Below are 10,341 nucleotides of genomic sequence, written 5' to 3'. Positions count from 1 at the left end.
GATATAAATATTATTTTTATAAATAGAATAAAATTAGAAACGAATAACTAAAAAGCCAAGGAATATATCAATTTTACTGTTTAGAGAACATAAAACAATATTTTGAGAAATGATTATAAAACATGTTTATGAATTGAAAGACAATATTATAAAAATTCAATTATTCTGTAAATTATATAAACTTAATGCAACACCAAGCACAATCCCAATGGAGCATTTTTGTAATTGTTCAGAATCATTTTAAGTGGCACATGGTTATATTAACAATTTTTTAATTGCAAAAACATACAAAAAAGTGTGTCAATCTTAAATATATGAAAGTCTCTGCTATCAAAGAGAGTACCTCATTAACTTATATTTAAAATTTGACATGGGAAGCAGCATTTCAATTCAATGAAGGATATTTATTTAATAAATGTATCTAGCACAACTTCATGAAAAAGAAAATACAGCTTCCATCTAACCATAGTATTATTATGGCTACCATAACCAGGTACCACAAACTGGGTAGCTTAAACAAAAGAAATTTATTCTCATAATTTAGAAGGCTGCAGTCTGAGATCGAAGTGTTTGGAGGATTGATTTCTTCTGAAGGCTGCAAGGAAGAATCTTTTCCATACTCTCTTAGCTTCTGGTGGTTTGTTGGTAATCTTTGGTATTTCTTGGCTTATAGATGCATTACCCCAATCTCTGTATGTTCACATGACATTCTCACAGTGTGCATGTCTGTCTTTTGACATGACATTCTTTTATAAGGACACAAATCCCATTAAATTAGAAATCTACCCTACTCCAATATGACCTCCTATAACCTAATTACATCTGCAATGACTATTTCCAAATAGAGTCACATCCTAAGTTACTAGGGGTTAAGACTAGAAGGTATGAATTTTGTGGAGATGTAATTCAACCCATAACATTGCATATACAAAATAAATTTTAAATGCATTAAATGAAAATACCTCAGTAGAAAATAAGCAAATATTTTGAAAATAAAACTATTAAAAGAGCAAATCCAAATTACCAATAAATACTTGAAAAAGGCCTAACCCTACTAGTGGTCAGAAAAAGCATCATTAAAGTAACATTTTTGACATTTATGTTATACTTACTTGATAAAATTAGAAAAAAAATTCTTGACAACTTTGGCAAGGATATAGGTAAGATTATTCTCATATATTGTTAGGAGAAAATTTGATGTTTATAGCATCTAAAAAATCACCTAGTAATTTCATTATGATTTTAAGTGAACTTCCTTCTAATAATGTCATCTTTAGGAATCTATTTCTAGAATGAAAACACCAACATATATAAACATACTCAGTTGGATGTTGATGTCTTTGTACTGTCTATAGTGGCAAAAATAAATAAATAAATAAAGTAAGGTAACTATTTTGTAATAAGTATGTTTTTGAATATTTTGTAGTCTGTTCATACCATGGTATATTGAGGTCATTACAATGAATGGTATAGATCAATAACAGCTAGCTTGGATACTGAGTTAAAAGAGAAAAGCAAGATACAATATAAAATGATTATAATTTTATGAAACAAATAGAAAATACATAATTTGTATATTTATATGTACATTTATATATTATACATAATTCTTAAATCTGTACTTTCTAAGAATATAGAGAAGCATATAAACCAAAGCATACCAAGTTGTGAATATTTTATCCCTAAGGTGGATAAAAGATAGATGAAGCACAGGTAAAAGTGGGAGAGAGTTAAGAAGTAAGAGATAAGATAACAGATAAGAGATAAAGGTAAAGAGGAAGAAGAAAATAAAATTATGTTTATTTTAAATAAGTATATAACTTATAAGCTATGAAATCGTAAAGGTTTTGAAACTAGAAACAGACACCCAAGTAGAATTTGGTCTAAAATGCTACAAAAATATTTCCCTTATCTACACTCCCTAAGAATTTTTTACTCAATACCTTAGAGAAGAATAACTGAATACAGGTATGATAGCTTTCAAATAATTTGTTTTTAACAATTGTGCTGGGTCTTTCTGTCAGCCAGGCACCATCCCACTAAGCTGATCTAAGAATGCAAATTATGTTTGCCAGAATCTTTTCTCCTACCAGATGATTCAAATTGATCAGCAAGAGGATTGAATGAGAGTTGAAGCAGAACAAGTAGAGCCATCATTCTCAGCAGGCTATGTGGATCAACCATAGTGGCTTCAGCAGCCATTGTGGCCTCCCTCAGAGATCACTCCATCAGCTCTTACTTTATAGTCATATGCATCTTTTCAGAATCTCCTCTCTGAGCTTGGGTTCCTCCACTCACATTCTAGTATTCTGGCAGTGATATTCATACTTGACTCTCTCTCTGACCTTCATGCCAACTTTCCTAATCTTTGATTGTGATAAATTTCCTGACTCTCTCAGTTCTTCCTATTCTATGTTAAACTCAAGTGCATAAAGTGACATCTCTTTTCCTGACAGAGCCCTGGCTGATAGAATTGCATATAAATAGTATGGCACAATATGGAAGATTCTTATAAAGAAAAGAAGCTGAAATTAAAATAGTAATCATAATAGAAGAATCAGCCGGTGGTGTTATAAGGTCAGGGTGATGGGAGCAGCCATCTCAGAGTGAGGCAATGGCAGTGTATTGCACTGTCAGTAAATAATTGAAAAACAATGATAAACCAGCTAAATTTTATTCCACTTTTTACTATTATTATGAGCTCCATGATTCTAAACTGTGTCAGTGATTAAAACCTCCTTCCCCAAAAACCCTTCCTCTCTATAGGACTAGCCTTTTTCAACCCTCTCTCCCCTTTTGGAATAAAAAAAAATTATGAATCAAATCACAAATATGCAAATTATCTCAAAAGATATAGAAACCCCTTGTCAGTTTGAACTTGACTGTAAGTTACTTAAGTGATGTCTACATAAAACATATATCAGTTAGAGGTGGTTATTAGGAAATTGTCAGGCAGAGAACTTGGAAAAAATAAACAAAAAGATAAACAATATTTATGTTTGGGGGAACCTTAGTTATTGAACTGTTATTTTGGTAACAAGGTCAAACTTAGTGAGAGAGTAGATTTATAGGATTTTAGTAGATAAAATTAAGTATTCATCTTGAGTGACAAAATTATCCAGATTGCGAGAATAACGAAGTCATCTTAACATAATGTTAAAAATATTCCATTCATATTATTCTCCTTATTTCATGATCAACAAGAACTCCACTGGTTATAATTTATCTAACTAAGTAAATTTGCCTAAATATTGAAGGCACAGATCATGCAGACAGAATATTCTGGACTTGAGTAATTTCTCATTCAAGTAAAAGTAAAAATTTTCATTCTTTGTTTTATGTTAGTAATAATCACTCACCTAGCCAGGTTATCCCCGGAAATTAAAGAGCAAAGGTGTGGAAATTCAGCAATATGCCCTTTCTTTTAGAAATCCTTTCTCTAGTTTTTGCAGAAAATACTATCCAAGCTAGAATCTGGGTTTGCCAGCTGCTAATTCTGTACAATTCCTATTACATTGTGTTGCTATATATCATCCCGACATATTCTGTGGAATAAGGGTGTTTTTTAAAATTTATATCTTAAAAAGCACGTGTTTGCCAAATAATATAAAAAATGACCATGTATATATTTTGAGGAGGCAAAAAAAAAAGAAAAAAAAAAACAATAATTAATTAAATTCACTCATTATTTTAGAATATTATAAATGAAAGGTCATATCTGGTTTATTTAGCAAATGTAGCAGTCTTTTGAGGCAAGCACTACATTAGCTTCTGATTCCAAAGAATAAGGGAATATGAGTATAAAGGAGAATAATTTTTTTTATATCTTTGATCACTTATGAATGTGAGGACTTCTTTTAGGAACACCAAATTATAAGATCTAAATTGAGTCGGCTTTGCTCAAGGAAGCTTTTCATCAGGCTTCCTTTGTCTAAATTTTTGATTACTTTTTATTCTTTAATCTTAACACAGCCACTCTCTTCTTGTTCCTTTTTTTTTTTTTCCTCATTCTTGTTCTCTGGCACATAATATATCCCACATTTAATGGGTAAGTATTCTGCAAAACAGCCTAATATCTGTTTCGCCACTGCTTATGACATTTCTTATTTATTTTATTTAGTTGGAATTCTATTTGTGGCAAGAAAAAAAGACCACATAAACCAGCTAGTAAAGAAGATAAGAATACAAGAGGAACTCACAGGAATCCTCATATGGCAACTTCAGTAAGACAGGACTCACTGGAAATGAAAATTTAGAAAATGGTCTTTTCTTCTTGTTTCCTCTGTTCCTTCAATCTCTGTTTGCTAATGACTGGCTTCCTTTCTCTGCCTTTAGAAGATAGCATGGCCTTTGAGGATATTAGGTGAAATCATATAAAAACACCATTTTTAATGTAAAAAAATAAAATAAAATGTTGGCAATACCATGGAGTTCAATCAAATATAATGCCTAAGATTAAAATCTGTGCCTGTGTGATCTTGAGCAACCACTTACTCAGTTTCTCCCGCTGTAAATGGGCATAATAATAGAAAGTAACTAATATGATTGCTTTGTAAATTACATGAACTAATATATTTGAAGTAGTTAGAACAGTTTCTAATAACATTTAGGCACTATACAATGTCTGTTTTTATTATAGCTTTTACTACATTTCTTACTTGCTTTCATGGCTCAGCTTGCTCGTGAATATTGAGTGATCAAGACTTTGGCTCCATTTTATGGTATTCTTTCCCCTATCCCCTATTACTACTAGATTCTACCTACATCCATTTTCTTCACTTTCTCCTCACTTTTACATTTCTAGCTTTATATCTGTTTTGTGAATGCCTATGGATTTGCTGATCTTAGGTCACTAACCATCACTTGTACCATTTACCAGTAAGGATGGAGGTGAAATAAAAGAGGTGACATGAGTCATACAGTACCAAGCATGGTCACCTAGATAATAGGTTATATGGGTGCACAGTTTCTCTATATTCAGTAAAATATATTTCAAAAACAATCAAGCACAGTATCAAAAACAAATAAAAACACATTGGAAACAATGAAGGACATCAAATAATAGTAAGAGAACTCTAATATAAAGAAAAACAAAGAAAACATTATAATTTAGGTTTGTATATTCAGCAAAAAATACTCCAAAAATAAAGGCAAAGCCAACATGTTTACAGATAATTGAAAGATAAAATTTGTTGAGCAAATTTCTGTTCAGGACCTGAACCTGAATTAATAATAATAATAAATAATGATAATAATAATAATAATAAATTACCAGATGATTTTACTCATAAATTTTATTAAACGTTTAATGATGACATAATACCCAAATTGCACAACTCTTTCAGAAAACAAAAGAAACATTCCTTAACACGTTTTATTAGGCTACCATAACCCTGATATCAAAACTCAGATACCATAACTGTCATATAAAAACCTGATGACAAAAAGCATTTAAAAAATAAAAACACATAGGGGTAAAAATTCTCAACAAAAAATTAGCAAATAGATTTCAGTAGCACATAGAAGGATAATATATCATGCTCAAGTGGAATCTATCTCAGAAATTCATGGTTAATTAATAACTAGAAAACTTTACTGCAATAGAATATATTCTCAGCATAAAGAGAAAAAATGTGTACATTCCAATAGAGAGAGGAAAATTCTCAATGATATACATTTCAGCAAAATAGGAATACAAGGGAATTTCTACAATCTGATAAAAGACATATGCAAAAATCACATTATTCAATGGTGAGATAGTAAGTGAAGTTAGCAAGATCACAGAGTACCAGGTATGTAAAGTGTTTTATATCCTAGAAAATAAAATTTAATAATATCTTTGTGAAAATATCAAAATACAAAACAAAAAACAATAATAAAATTAACAAAGTTATTGTCATTATGCCAAAACATTTGCCTTTTCCATATTTGCTATCTGTCATAGAAATAGTCTTATAAATTAGAAAAAGAAAAAAAAACACCCAAACAAAAAATAAGTGAAGAATAAAAACATACATTAAAACAGAAAGAAATGTAAATTTTAAAATATATAAAAATATCTTCAACCCCTTCAGTAATCAAAATGATGGCAATTTAAATCATAGTGAAATATTGATTTTCAACTCTCAGTAATCAACATGGAGCAGATATGTTTTACTTGCACACTAAAAAGAAAGTTTTATGTTACATAATGTTAAAAGTACTAAAATTGTTGCCACTTGAAACCATTTTGCATTTAAAGTAATTTAAATGCTTCCTCTGATCTCTCTTATATGAAGACTTAATTTTGTGAAATCACATGGTAGTGTTTTATTCTGGTGCTCATTTATTTTAGTGAAAATAAAAATGAATGGTAGTGTCCATTCTTCAGTCTTACCACATGCCATATACATATATATTTTTTCTCCTACAGATATTTTGAGACATAAGTTATTTGGAGTACAAAATAAACATTGAGACATCAAGGTACAATCATGGCTGTCTAGAAACTCTGGCATGAGAATTCTAGGGTTGGTGCTGCTCTTTTTTGTAAGCAACAAATCAACCCAAACATAAGACTGAGAGACAAAGTAAAAATAGTACTTTCAGAAAGCAACTGCATATGTCAAGAACTATGTTCGGTTTCTTCCTCTGCGATCTTTTACTTAATTCTCAAAAATGTATGGATTTCAGAGATCAATATCTTGGAGGGAGCAATTGGAGAGATTGTTTTATGAACTACATAGATGTCTAACCAATATACTGTATACTTTAAACTAATTTAAATAAATAAATTTAAAAAAGACACAAATAATAGAATTGAACGTTAGAAAAGAAAAATGACTTACTCAAGATTTAGTTACTCAAATCAATTCAGGTCTTATCATTATCCTAATAAGAAGTAAGTCAGTCTATCTCCAAAGATATCTTTAGCAAGAACTAAATACAAAAATACAATTACTGAGAATTGCAGCATCTTATAAAATGGACAATTATATTACACATGTACATGAAATACATATGCCAAACTTCCCAAGCTTTAACAGCTGGTGGGAATGGGCAATATTCAGGAACCAATCACCAAACTGTACTTAGAATCTCAAGATATGTTCAACTTTCTTTGAATAACTTTCTACCACTTTCTTATTAAAGTTCTTCCTTAAGGGCCTAAAAACTGATGTTCCTTGGGATTCTGTCAGCCTATGAGAGTAGACTAGAATTACTTGAATAGCAAATGTAGACAGAGTACAATTTCCTATCCAACCTCTACCCCACCTCATGGGACTTTTTAGTTGCCATGTAAGTTAATTGATTAAAATACAAATTCTGGAAAAACAGTTTTTTTTTCTATTGCATCTTGCTAGCTAATTTCTATTGTACACGAATAATGAAAAGTTACAACATATTGTTACAAATGTAATGAATTTGTGTTCTTGGTTACTAACATCAGAATGGACAAATTTTTGTTTTATTTTGGACATTGTGTTTGTAAATTGATGAACATTGATGTTAAGAACGTTAAATAGCTCTAACATTATTACTGTATTTAAATTATTAGAGGAGTAAACATGCCAATTGGTACACAGTGGTCATTTTATAACCATAGTTTAATTAGATCATGAGTTTTTTTTGTGGAACACCTGATTATCAGCATAAGCAGGCAAGGGCCAGCCCTTGAATAGTTTCTCCTCTTTATAATTATATTTTGAGTTTTATAATCTATGGTTAGGAACTGTGAAATATAGGAAATAAGAGCTCCTGATGACAAACTAGGTAATAATTTGTAATAATTTGTAATACCTATGTAATAATTTATTTTGTGTCTAGCTGATTTGATTTTAGATAGGTTGCTTGATTATTGGACTTTAGTTTTCTCAGTACCAAAGGTCTTTATAAACTGGACACTCCTTACCTTTCAAATATCGTCTCTAGGCAGTCTCTCTAACCTTTAGAAATATTTTCAGCTTCAAGAACATCCCAAACTTCTTTCTGCCTAAAGCTTTTTCACCCCTTGTACATGTGTATGTTCAAAATGCTTTGTTCTGTGTTCTTTATGTGACGAGTCCTTTTCATAATTTCTGATTAAATGTAATCTCTTCAAATACATCTTGTGATAAACTCATTTATGTAGGTCTCTCCCTGAGGCCTCACCCTATCCCAAGAATTCTTTATCACAAGATGTTTCTCTATTTTTTATTATATATTTATTTGTTTATTCCATTAGTCACTTTCTTCTCCAAAAATTAATTTCCACAAGAACAGAATCTAGGGTCATATGTGTGTTGACTCATCTACTCTGCTCTATGTAGAATTTTTTTTTTTATGGAGCATTGGAGTCATACAGGGCTATTCGGGCAAATGTGAATGCAGAACTCAAGTCTGACCCACTTGGGATCACATGTTTTTTTACCATTTAACATTTGTTTTCGGATTTGTATGACTAAAATTGTATGACTCTGAATGCTAATTTATTTATATATAGTATATATTTTTACTATAATTTATTGTAATTTTAGTACAAATTCTGGAGTCAGAGTATATAAGAAATGTATTTAGACATTTGAATATTATTTGCTCTATTTGTTTGAACTTCAAAAGTAATATTTGTTTATTCCACAACAAAGATAATAAGATAAATGTGCTTTAATTTCCTTGTAGTTTATTTATTAACTACTTTGCTTGTTTATACATTTATTTTGCCTTTCCCACAGTATTTTGCCAATTTATACAGTTTTATCTGAATTTATTGTGTTTACTAGTTTTACTGCTACTAATTAACTCTAATTTTTTTGCCTTCAATACAATACTTTGTCCTTGTGATCAGTGATATTTAAACTGCTACTCATCACTAGAAAATATTTGTTGAATGAATACCTGAGTGAAAGAATATGACAAGATTCTTCCTGTCACCCATTATAACTTATAATTCTGTTTTTTATTTTTATTCACCAATTAATAATTATAAAGGAAGAGAAATGAGAAATACTTCTTAATGGTCCTTTTGTTTATTACCATCCACACCAGGAATGCTTGTCTCCTTAACTGCCTGTTTTGTACATAAATGAAACCTGTACATTTAACATACCAGGTTTATTTGTATTTATAAACTCATCTATTCCCATTTAACTGTATTTACTTTTCAACAATTTGAAATTAAAGACCCAATATAACTTGATAGTTTGCCCTTCAGTAACTAAAATACCTTCAGTAAGTTGCTTTTATTCGCACAGCTTCAATTCTATTATTTATAACATATGATATTAAACTCCTCACTTCATGGCTATTTTGAGAATTAAATAAAAGAGCAAAGGTAAAGAAATGTGATACTACTTAACATATAGTGTCATATTCCTATTTTAGTTTTGTATCTTCTGTTTCTTTTCTTACATAAATAATGCTTTTGAATCTCTTTAGACTTCCCCTGAAGTATATTTTCATTCCTGTGTAAACCATCTTTAAATATTATTTTTCTCTTATTTTCTCCATCTCTTGTATATTTTCCTTTATGTTACTCTCCTAGTAGAGACCAGATTATGTAAGGTCACTTATAAAATAGAGCTTTAAAACCATTTGTATTTTATATTTCATTTTTCCAGATAACTTTATCATCCTAATGATACTAAAATGGAAAACATTGTTTCCCTCTAGCTAATTTGGTGTATGTTATTTTGTGCATAGATCTGGGGGAAAAACAAGCAGGATGGAAGTAGATAAACAATAGAACAAATGCTGGCCACAGACTGTTTTGAGAGTGCTAGTGAATCAGGAAACATTATATACTTGAAAATAGAATTTACCCACATTCTCACTTCTTGGTGAACAACTTCTTGACTAGCTAACCCACTCTCCGACAATTTTTATATTAATATAATTCTACTTCATTCAACACATTTGACCTGCAAACACTAGTGAATCATAAACAAGGCTTATTCTGTATCAGAATGTTTTTTGGTATTCCTAATATTAATCCAATTGTTTATATTGATTCTTCTACACATTACAATACCACTCTGTATTTTCTAATGTATGAACAATTTTATACTTTTACATAAGCATGATTGTATACTCCAAATTGATTAAATAAATCACAGAACAAAAATTTTTAACAACCTGCTGCATGTTTTCATTTTTATATAGGTAGTTATTTTTAGTATTCAGAAAAAAGTGCGAGCTTAAAGATCAGCTGCTCAAGTAACACTTCATTGTATACAAAGTAAAACCAAATAACAACTGGAAATAAAAGAATTGTTTATCTTTTATTCCGACAAAATTCAGTTTTAAAAAAAAATCATCATTAGGAGATTCTATTACAAATCTGTTTCTCTCAAATAGTTTAGAAAACAACTTAATCTTCACAATTAC

Source organism: Pteropus alecto, unplaced genomic scaffold (assembly GCF_000325575.1).
Source record: "Pteropus alecto unplaced genomic scaffold, ASM32557v1 scaffold155, whole genome shotgun sequence".
NCBI classification, from domain to species: Eukaryota; Metazoa; Chordata; class Mammalia; order Chiroptera; family Pteropodidae; genus Pteropus; species Pteropus alecto.
This window is presented reverse-complemented; position numbering follows the sequence as displayed.